Here is a 9,702-nt window from a genome sequence, read left to right as displayed (position 1 = left end):
CAAGCTTACAGTACTCAGTATGAATTCCTCCTGTTGAGAGGCCTCAAATCCAGTGAGAACCTGGATGACTACCCTTATAACATTCATAATACTATGAACTAGGGGCACATTTTATCTGGAAGGTCAGTATTATAGCATGCAGGGTTCATCCTGAGCAAATTCACTGATGGATTTTCTCCCCTAGTAGTCTGTCTTACCTCCTAGCAGTATGAAAGCCAGCGAGCAGGAACAAATTTTTGTTTAACCTCTCTTCTGTCTGCTTCTCTCCTCAGTCCCCACTCAAAACCATCGCATCCCAGTATGTCCTCCTATACTTTCATATCACAAATGTTCTATTCTTCCCCTCCACCCTTAAAGCCTCTGTCCCTCCTTGTCTCATGTGCCCTTCCTGTTACTTTGATATCTCCAACATATTATGTAATGTTTGGTGATAGATGTCCATATGCACTGATGTCTTTGGTTAATCTGAAACCCAGCAGGGAGACTTACGGAATTCTGTGAGCTCATCTGTTGATATATGTCTAACTATTAATTGCTGATTTGACATAGAAACAAGTCTCATGTTATAGTGAGTTTACAATTCCCAGCACAATTGTATGAGTGATGGAAGTGAAGGATGCTGTTCTGTTCAAGCTTAACAAACAAGAAAACTTGTATTTTAGTCACAGAAGCTTATGAATTGAATAAAAAAAAGTATTTGTTTTGATGACCAGAGGATCTCTGCCTAGTGTGTCCCCATATGAACTCTACCACTTGTGTGTCCAACATGTTAAGTCTCCTGGGGGGATTAAGCAGAGTGCCTGTGTCTGCATGTGCTTAAGTGCTCAATAGTCTAAAAAAAAATCAATATTTATTATGTAATGAGTACTTTTAGCTCTTCATTGCTTGTATAAACAAAAAGCATTCAAGGAGCAAATGATTTGACTTTCCTACTTCTCCCTATTCTGAAAATAACTGGGCTTTTTGAAGATTATGCTAGAAACCCAATCAAGCTCATTTGACTATAGTTAAAATATGAACCAAATTATAACTACTATTTTTCCCCACTAGGTCTTTGAATTCAAGAAAGAGTCTAGCTTGAAGGCCTTGACCCTTATCCTGTTGTTAAATTGTTCCCTTGAGTTATCATATAGCTATAGATTATTTCCACAAGATCTGAATGAGATCTGGTAAGACGGAAGTTAGATTTTCTCCTTTATTTTATGACTCTGTTGACTGTGTGCTTTCTCTCCCTCGAAATGTCTCACAAACATCTATTAACAGATTCCCATTATGTCCTGGTGAAAGAATGTAATTGAAGTAATTTAAAATTTAATGGAACAGAAACACTGACTATACCACTCTTTTTTTTTTCACCTCCTCATATTTTTCAGCTACAAATCCATTTTCCAAGCATTATTTCTGGAATCATACATTGTGAAACTTTATGATTTCATCTTAGGATGATTTCTTTGAAGACGTTATATTGGAAACATCTGAAAAATGCCTCTGAGAATAATGTTTTCACACAGCACGTGTAGTATTAATTCTTGAAAATACGACCTTAAAATCTATTCCGTTTGTCACACAGTGTTGAAAATGTTTATCCTGGAAATGTTGATAGGGTCATCAAAATGAGCATCTTCAGAAACTGAGCTAAGGCCATTATTTTACCTGTATAAATATCCTTTCCTGCCCGCTACTGGCTTTTGTCCTGTGACTGATACATGGTGTGGTGGTTTGAATGACATGCTCCGTAGTCTGGACATTTGACTGCTTCATCCCCAGGTGGCAGTGCTGTTTGGGGAAGCTCAGGAGATATGGCCTTACTGGAAGAAGAATATCACTGGGGGTAGGCTTTGAGGTTCCAGCAGCCACGTGGCATTCCCAGGTTGGTCTGTTTCCTTCTTGCAGTTTGAGATGTGAGGTCTCAGCTGTTCCTGCTGCATCACCTCTGTTCGATCATGATGTACTCTAATCCCCCAGGAACTATAAACCCAAACGGACCCTCTCTTCTGTAAATTGCCTTGGCATGGTATTTTTAATAACAACAGAGAAGTAACTAAAACCCATAAAGAAGTCAATGGCAACTCTTAAGTTTTGCTTTGCTTTGTTTGGGAGTTAGCATTTTGTATGAACCCAGAAGTACTCTAACTATTACAATGGGCCAATGTTTCAAAGAAGCATGAGACCCACAGCCAAACACCAGGCTGAGCTCTGGGAGTCCAGTTGAAAAAAGGGAAGAGGGATTATATGAGCAAGGGGGATCAAGATCATGATGGAGAAATCTACAGAGACAACTGGACCAAGCTCATAAGGAACTCACGAACTTTAGACTGACAGCTGTGGAACCTGCTTGGGACCCGACTAGACCATCTGCATATGGAAGATGATTGTATAGATGGGTCTGTTTGAGGGGTCCCTGTCAGTGGGATCAGGATTTATCTCTGGTGCATGAGCTGGCTTTCTGGATCCATTACCTATGATCAGATACCTTGCTCACCCTCGATGCAGTGGGGAGGGGCTTGGTCCTGATGTCCCCGCCATGGGAGGACATACCCCTTTGGTGAGGGATGGGAGGTTGTTCGGGGGGATGGTAGGGAGGAGTCGGAGGAGGGGTGAGAGGGGATCTGTGGTTGGTTTGTAAAATGAATATTGTTTTTTTAAATAAAAAAGGCAGCATGATTATGAAGCTAACTTTGAGCTTTCCCCCAGGCTTGGCCTCCTCAGGTCTTTATGGTCCTTCTTTCTATAATCCAACTGGTCTCAACCTATGCTTCATCAGTTCCCTTTACTGACTGCTTCCAACCTTCCTTACAGTCTTGTTCACATTTTGCATGTCATTCAACACAAATTTGGAAACACAAGTCTCCCTAGAGGTGTTTTCTGATTCTCACAATCAGAAATCACTTATTTATACTCTGGTGTCTCTGACACCGTTAATCTGAATGTAAGTCACCCACCATTTTCAATTATGTGATATCATCACATACTTGATACATAGTAGTAGCACTTGTTTTAGTTAGGTAAGTGTGGGGCATTTGCCTACCAACCCCACAGTTCCCCAGAGTTTTCTTGAGTGTGAGCAGCAGGAAATATTAGATAGAAGGATTTAGATTGTGGAGATAAACAGATAGAAAATGCAGGATAGCCTCAAGAGGGCCTGGAACCTATTCCAATGAGCCCTGACTGTCTCTGTCCCAGGGTATTTATAGAGACGCCAAGGGGTGGAGCAAAAGACCCCCCCCCAAGCACAGCCAAGTGTAGACCATTTCAGACACCTGCACTCAGGCCCGTGGTCCTAATCATCCTCTCTACGAGGACCTGCTGGGTAAAGCCACGAGGAACCTGAAAATGGGCTCCCACAGGTATGTAATACACACAAACATAGAAATTATTATGACATTAGTTTTTATTATAGGTACAGTCCCTAAAAGTGGAGGCATCCTGCCTTGCAGGGTCTCATGAGGAAGTAGGAATCTCATGGGCAAAAAGAAGGAACCAGTAAACTGGTCAGCTGAAGCCTTTTGGTTTGTGATGAAGGGTGTTTGTGCAGGCGAGCGTTCACATGTGTGCACATGTGAAGGCCAGGAGTTGACTCTGAATGTCTTCCTTGCCTCTCCCTCTGTGTGTGTGTTTGTGTGTGTGTGTGTGTGTTGTGTGTGTGTGTGTGTTTGTGTGTGTGTGTGTGTGTGTGTGTGTGTATCTATGTATGTGTGTGAGGGTCTCTCACTGAACCTGTTGCTCACTCATTGTGCTAGACTAGCTAATTGTCAATCCTTCAGGATTTCCTTGTCTTTGCCTCCCAGCACTGGGATTAAAGACAAACAGCCTTCTATGCGGGTGCTGGGGATCCAAACTGAGGTCTTCAAGTTTGCACTGCAATCACTTTACCCACTGCGTCATTTCTTCAACTCAAGCTGAATTCTTCAGCGTTCTTGCAGGAAGCAGAGGTAAAGCCAGGCAAAGACCTTGAAAGTTGGATAGTTTAAGTACTTGTACTGGCTTCTGGGCTGTAGGACCTGTTTTGATTATATGACTGTCGATGTTAGACAAGGTCCTGCTTTAAGCTACTCCATATTGTTTAGAACAGTAGTTTCCCAACTTCAGGACTCTGTTTTACAAGCAACTTTTGATTCCACTTGGAGGGAGAAAGCTCACCATACCCTGTGGGTGGACCCATTCCTATGACTAGAAAGGGAGCCACTCTAATGAGTTTATTGAGGTGAACTGGAACTGTGGAGGCACGTGGGTGTATTAAAATAATATCAGGGAAAGCAGGCTTAGAACTCATTGGACACGTTAGGGCAAGAAAGAAGTGATTTCTCCTTGGGCCCCTCCAAAGTGCTGGACACCTGATACTGAAGTGGCCTAGCCCCACCAATCCGTCATCTGATACCTGGTCTGTGCATCAAGGACCAATAATCAGAAGCCTCCCAAGTGTCCCTGGAGCTTTGTCATGGCTCAGTTCTGCTGAAACAGCCTTCTTGCCTGGCTCCCTGTTCACCTGTTCACCTGTCTGGACATGGGCCTGCATCAGAACCTGCTATTTCCTGTTCTCTCAACCTGGTTCAGCTTTTCACTCACAGCTGCAACAGCTTTGCTCTCAAACCCCGACTCCAACAGTTCTAGCAGCAGCTCTCACCCAGCACTTGCTCCATTCAGTATTTTATCAATACATCTCTTTCTCAGTGTTCTCTGAAACACTCGGAACTCTACCAGAACCTCTTTAACTTGTATTCATCTCCTTTTAGCTATGGTTATGAATATACTTTGTGCTGTGTTATGAAAGTTAATATTAGTTAAGACTGTAATAAAAGAGACTACATTGCCTCAGCCAGTTACCAGTGTAGGCAGAATTATGTGACAAAATGTCATCAAAACAGCTAAACCTCGTGAATCTATTGCTGTCCAATAAATTCTGTCATTGTGGACAGACACAAATATGTACATCTATTTCTGGCATAGTTTACTTATGACAATTATTTTTCTTGGGGGTGATTAGGTCACCGGCACGGGTTTAGAGAATGAGTTACAAAGTGGTTCACATTGCCGGATCTGGATTGCTTAGTGTGTGTATGACTGGCATGCCTCAGGCGAGCTATTTACTACCTGGAGGCAGCCATAGGATGCTTAGTCATTCCTGCTCCATGTGATCCCCAGAGTCAGAGGATCAAAAATACAAAATAAGAAACCATAGTTACTATAGTTTGTCAGAAATCCCTCATAAGTATAATCCATTAATTAGAGTGCTGACTGGGAAGATCGGGAATGAGGATGTTCTGCATGTGAAATATTAAATAAAACGAAATGTCAAGTCTCATTAGGTAGGGCTGGAAAGCCATTCTTGGGCCCTGTCTTTTGCTTTCTTACAGAGCAGCTGTCCCACTTCTAGCAGGTTGCTCTACCCTCTGCACTGTCTCCTAATTGCTTTTTCTTGCTTGTGCTTCCCTTCTTCATACATTCCTTACATTTCTATTCTGATACCCACACTCTAGATCTCTCTATGCCGTGTCCTGATACCACCTTCCAGCACCTACTGATCTGATTCTTTGTGCCACTCTGCTTTGCTTCATTTCTTAGAAGAGCAACTGGACTTAGTTCCATAGTCTTCCTAGTTGAAAGATGTAGAGCGGAGTGGGCTGGGGAGTGTCTGGAGCGGAGTCTGTGGTATGCCTTCTCCCAGGGTGATGGGCATTAAGTTTAAGGATGGAGAAGATGTGGGGACCATCCCACCCCTGCCTTTCCTCAGGGTACTCTTAAGTAGTAGCAGCAGGATATATTAGATAGAAATATAGCTGGAGAGAGACAGACAGAAACACAAAATAGCCTCAGGAGGGCCTGGATCCTTATCCATCAGGCCCTGACTGTAGCTGCCAATGGGCTTTTAAAGGAATGCCCAGGGTTAAAAGACCTCCCCACAGCATTACCAAGGGCAGACCATCTCAGACACCTGGTGACCATGCACATGGTCAAGCCATCCCCTAATACAGCCCTGCTGTGTAAAGCAATCTCAGATCTAACTAGGAAATCTTTGTGGGCTCCCACAAGACACACACCTTCACCACTTTTTGGGAGCTCAAAATCTTGAAGACAGAAAATGGGTCAGAGGAACAACATCATTTATATGAAATGGCTCTGTGCAAATAGAAAGTTGGTGTCTCGATAAAATCCAACAAAAATATGTTACTAAAAGCCTCAGTTACTAAAAACTGTTTCAAGTGTTTTATACACATACTATTACTTCTCAAAACAACTCTGTTATCACCAACAAAACTGGGGCTTTTTTGGTGGATTTTTAGTTTCATTAATAAAAGAATTTCAAACCTAATCATTAGGAAGACTAGGAGCTAATTTATTAGAGTTTGAGAGAAGAGTGACAGGGCGGGCAAGCTGTAAATCTCGGCAGCTGCCAGGAGGAGGGCGATAACTCAAAGACAGACTTAGCTGTGCTGTTGGACAGAAAGCAGATGGGCCTCAGAGGAGGGGGTGGGGTCCAGAGTGTTGGTGGGGTCCAGAGTGTTGGAGTAAGCGTCCTTAGAATTTTGACTGCTGTAAAAAAAGATTAATGAGAAGAAAAGGAAAGTTACACTTTTTGAGTTAGAACTTGGAAAAGCAGGCAGGTTTAAAGGATGACCTGCCATCAGTTACATTAGAGAAGAGGAGACTGGAGACTGCATCAGTCTCATGAAGGGGATAATTATTTCCCCATCACCTTAGCATGTTTTCAGGTGAATCAGGTTTTGTGAGTTTCACTTTTTTGGTCAGGTAATAAGCAGGCCTGGCTGGATTAACTCTGAAGGAAAAGAACAATAGTATGTGATGTGATGAAAAGAACAAATAGTCTTTGGGGCAGATCAGAATCTTGCTTCTACCCAGGCATTTGGTAGAACTCCAATTCTCTTGGCCAGAAGAGAAAAACTTTCACTAATGGGCCTCTTTAGGGACTCTTTAAGGCTCTGACACCTCCACTTTTTCCATATCATATTATTTTAATTGAAATTTTTTATTTTTGAGAATTACATAAATGACTGCCATATTTATTTCTATCCACTTTCTCCCCTCCAACTCCTTCCATATCCTCCTCACTCTGTCTTGAACTCAGGATGTCCCCTCTGTTGGTTAACACGAAGATATAAGTACCACTGTTATGCCATTGGAGACATGTTTATGGGCTAGTCATTGCTGTGGTTCACAGGCTTTCCATCTGGGAAGGACTCATGGCTGTTCTTTGTCTTGGCAGCTTGCATAACACTTTCCAATACTGTGAAAGCTACTCCTCATGGAGGAGGCTTCCCGAGATAATTCTAGCTCAATTTCTCCAAGTTCTGGGTCTGTATGTATTGCTTTCAGCAACAGGGGCTTCTTTCATGTTCTGGGAGGAAACCAAGGGAAACGACCTCTTCAGTCTCATAGAGGGCAGTTGTAACACTGCCCTTTCCAGAGTTACCAGGAAAGCATGAGGTTGAGTCCAACTTCTAAGCCTGCTAATCCCAGCTACCTGACATTGTAAGGATAAGTTTTATTACTATAATCAGGCTTAGATGATAACATTGTGTAAGAGGAAGTTAAGTAACTTACCAAAGAACACAAAATTGAGATTAAAACTGTGGAACTCTGAGATATCAATTAGGAAGAGATTTCTATTATTAGTAGATATTAAATTTCCTAAGTTAACATTCTTTACTCTTATGATGCAGTGCCATATTTGATATGTGAATAGCTAAAAGGCAGTGCATTAAGGACTTCCACAGTGTATGCCATTTATTCCATTGGCTCTGTGCTCTGTGAATTGAATGTTAGTCTCTCCCCCAAAATTCCTATATTGCTGTGGATATCTGTATGCTGTGAATGTGTTGTTCTCATTGGTTAAAAAATAAAGTCCTGATTGGCTACTAGCCAGACAGGAAGTATAGGTGGGACAAAAAGAGAGGAGAATTTTGGGAACAGGAGGGCTGAGTTAGGAGACTCTGCCAGCCACCGCCATGAAAAGCATGATGTAAAGTACCGGTAAGCCATGAGCTATGTGGCGAGGTATAGATTTATAGAAATGGGTTAATTTAAGATATAAGAACTAGATAGCAAGATGCCTGAGCCATTAGGCCAAACAGTTTAAATAATGTAAGTGTCTGTATGTTTATTTGGGTCTGAGTGGCTGTGGGCCCAGGCGGGACTAGAGGTAACTCCAGTGACACTATATTGAAACTTTAATCTCAAATAAGATAATATTTAGAGAGTGGACTCTAGGAAGCAGTTTAAGTCATAATTGTGGAGTCTCTTGATGCAATTATGAGAATAAACAAAGAACCCTTTCCCCACATCATGCTTACCTCACCAGGAAGGGAGGTCTCATAAGATAACCTGCTGGCTTCTTGATCTCAAAATTCTATCCTTCAGATATGTTAAAAAATAAAAATAAGGTCAGTTCGAGGCACTAACTACGCTGCAGCTGCCGAAGCTGAGATGCCTAAAGGAGGTAGGTAGAAAGGGAGGCCACAAAGGCTGGGTGAGGCAGTATATAAGCCCTGAGGAGAACGATGCCCAGTTACAGGCTGAGAAGCAGAAGGTCAACGAAGAAGATGAACAAGAAGAAGGTGGAGATGGCGCTTCGGGTGACCCAAAAAGGATAAGTCTCTAGACTCAGATGAGAGTGAGGATGAAGATGATGACTACCAGCAAAAATGAAAAGTTGTGGAAGGGCTCATTGACATTGAGAACCCCAACCGGGTGGCACAGACAACCAAAAAGGTCACATAACTGGATCTGGATGGGCCAAAGAAACTTTCAAGGAGAGAACGAGAAGAAATTGAGAAGCAAAAAGCAAAAGAGCGCTACATGAAGATGCATTTGGCTGGGAAGACAGAGCAGGCCAAGGCTGATCTTGCCTGGCTGGCAATCATCCGGAGACAATGGGAGGAGGCAGCAAGAAAGAAAGAAGAGAAGAGGAAAGCAAAAGATGATTGAACTTTGTCAGGAAAACGAATGCAGTCACTCTCCCTGAATAAGTAAGCTGGCCTGTGGGAGGAGATGCCGAGGAACTGGGCCATGCCTAGGACCTCTGCCGTGTCTCACCCACCCTGTGCCCTGGCGCCGCTGCAGCAGCCCCTCATGGCCAGGAGCCCCTATGGCCTAGGGCTTCCTCTTCATCTTGGCACAGAAATCATTCAGAGGGTGTGGAGGGGCCTGGGGGGAGGGGCAGCTGCTATCTTTGAGATAGAAAGATGCAGGACAGCATTTCATACATAACCGTTTGAATGTTTTTGCTGATTTTAGAATTTGGAACCCTGGTTGGGGGCTGCCTGGGAAGTGGGGCAAAGAGATTCCATTTGTCCAGTAGATTGCACGTTGGGGGTAGGGGGATAGTGCCAGTAGGCAGCTGATGTGGGAGTTGATGACAACCAGCCCAGATCGTTGTCTGGGTGCTCACTCAGAGGGGCTGTCAGGAAGCCTGTGCCCCAAGGGTCCAAAGTTTGTGCCTGGCCACTTCCGTCCAATGAGGCCTCTCCTCTCTGACCTGCTTTGCCCCCTTCCCACCCACCTGGTCAGGGCTAGTGGCCATTTTTAACCCTACCCATTGTCATTTCAAGAAACCTCTGGTTACTGTGCATCACCCAGACAAGACATGCTCCTCAAATTCAACTTGTATATTTGACTGATTAAACAACATTATCGAAAAAAAAAAATAAAAATAAAAATAAATAAAAATAAATGTTTTGTTGCTAG

At 43.1% G+C, this 9,702-nt stretch overlaps 1 pseudogene; it reads left to right on the top strand.

Annotated features, from left to right (window-relative positions):
• Nucleotides 1-4,504: 4,504 nt before the first annotated feature.
• Nucleotides 4,505-9,126, top strand: LOC114694796 (annotated as a pseudogene).
• The last annotated feature ends 576 nt before the right edge of the window (nucleotides 9,127-9,702 follow it).

This window comes from Peromyscus leucopus, chromosome 19, assembly GCF_004664715.2.
Source record: "Peromyscus leucopus breed LL Stock chromosome 19, UCI_PerLeu_2.1, whole genome shotgun sequence".
NCBI lineage: Eukaryota > Metazoa > Chordata > Mammalia > Rodentia > Cricetidae > Peromyscus > Peromyscus leucopus.
Note: the sequence above shows the minus strand (reverse complement) of the source record. Positions and strands in the feature narration are given on the sequence as shown.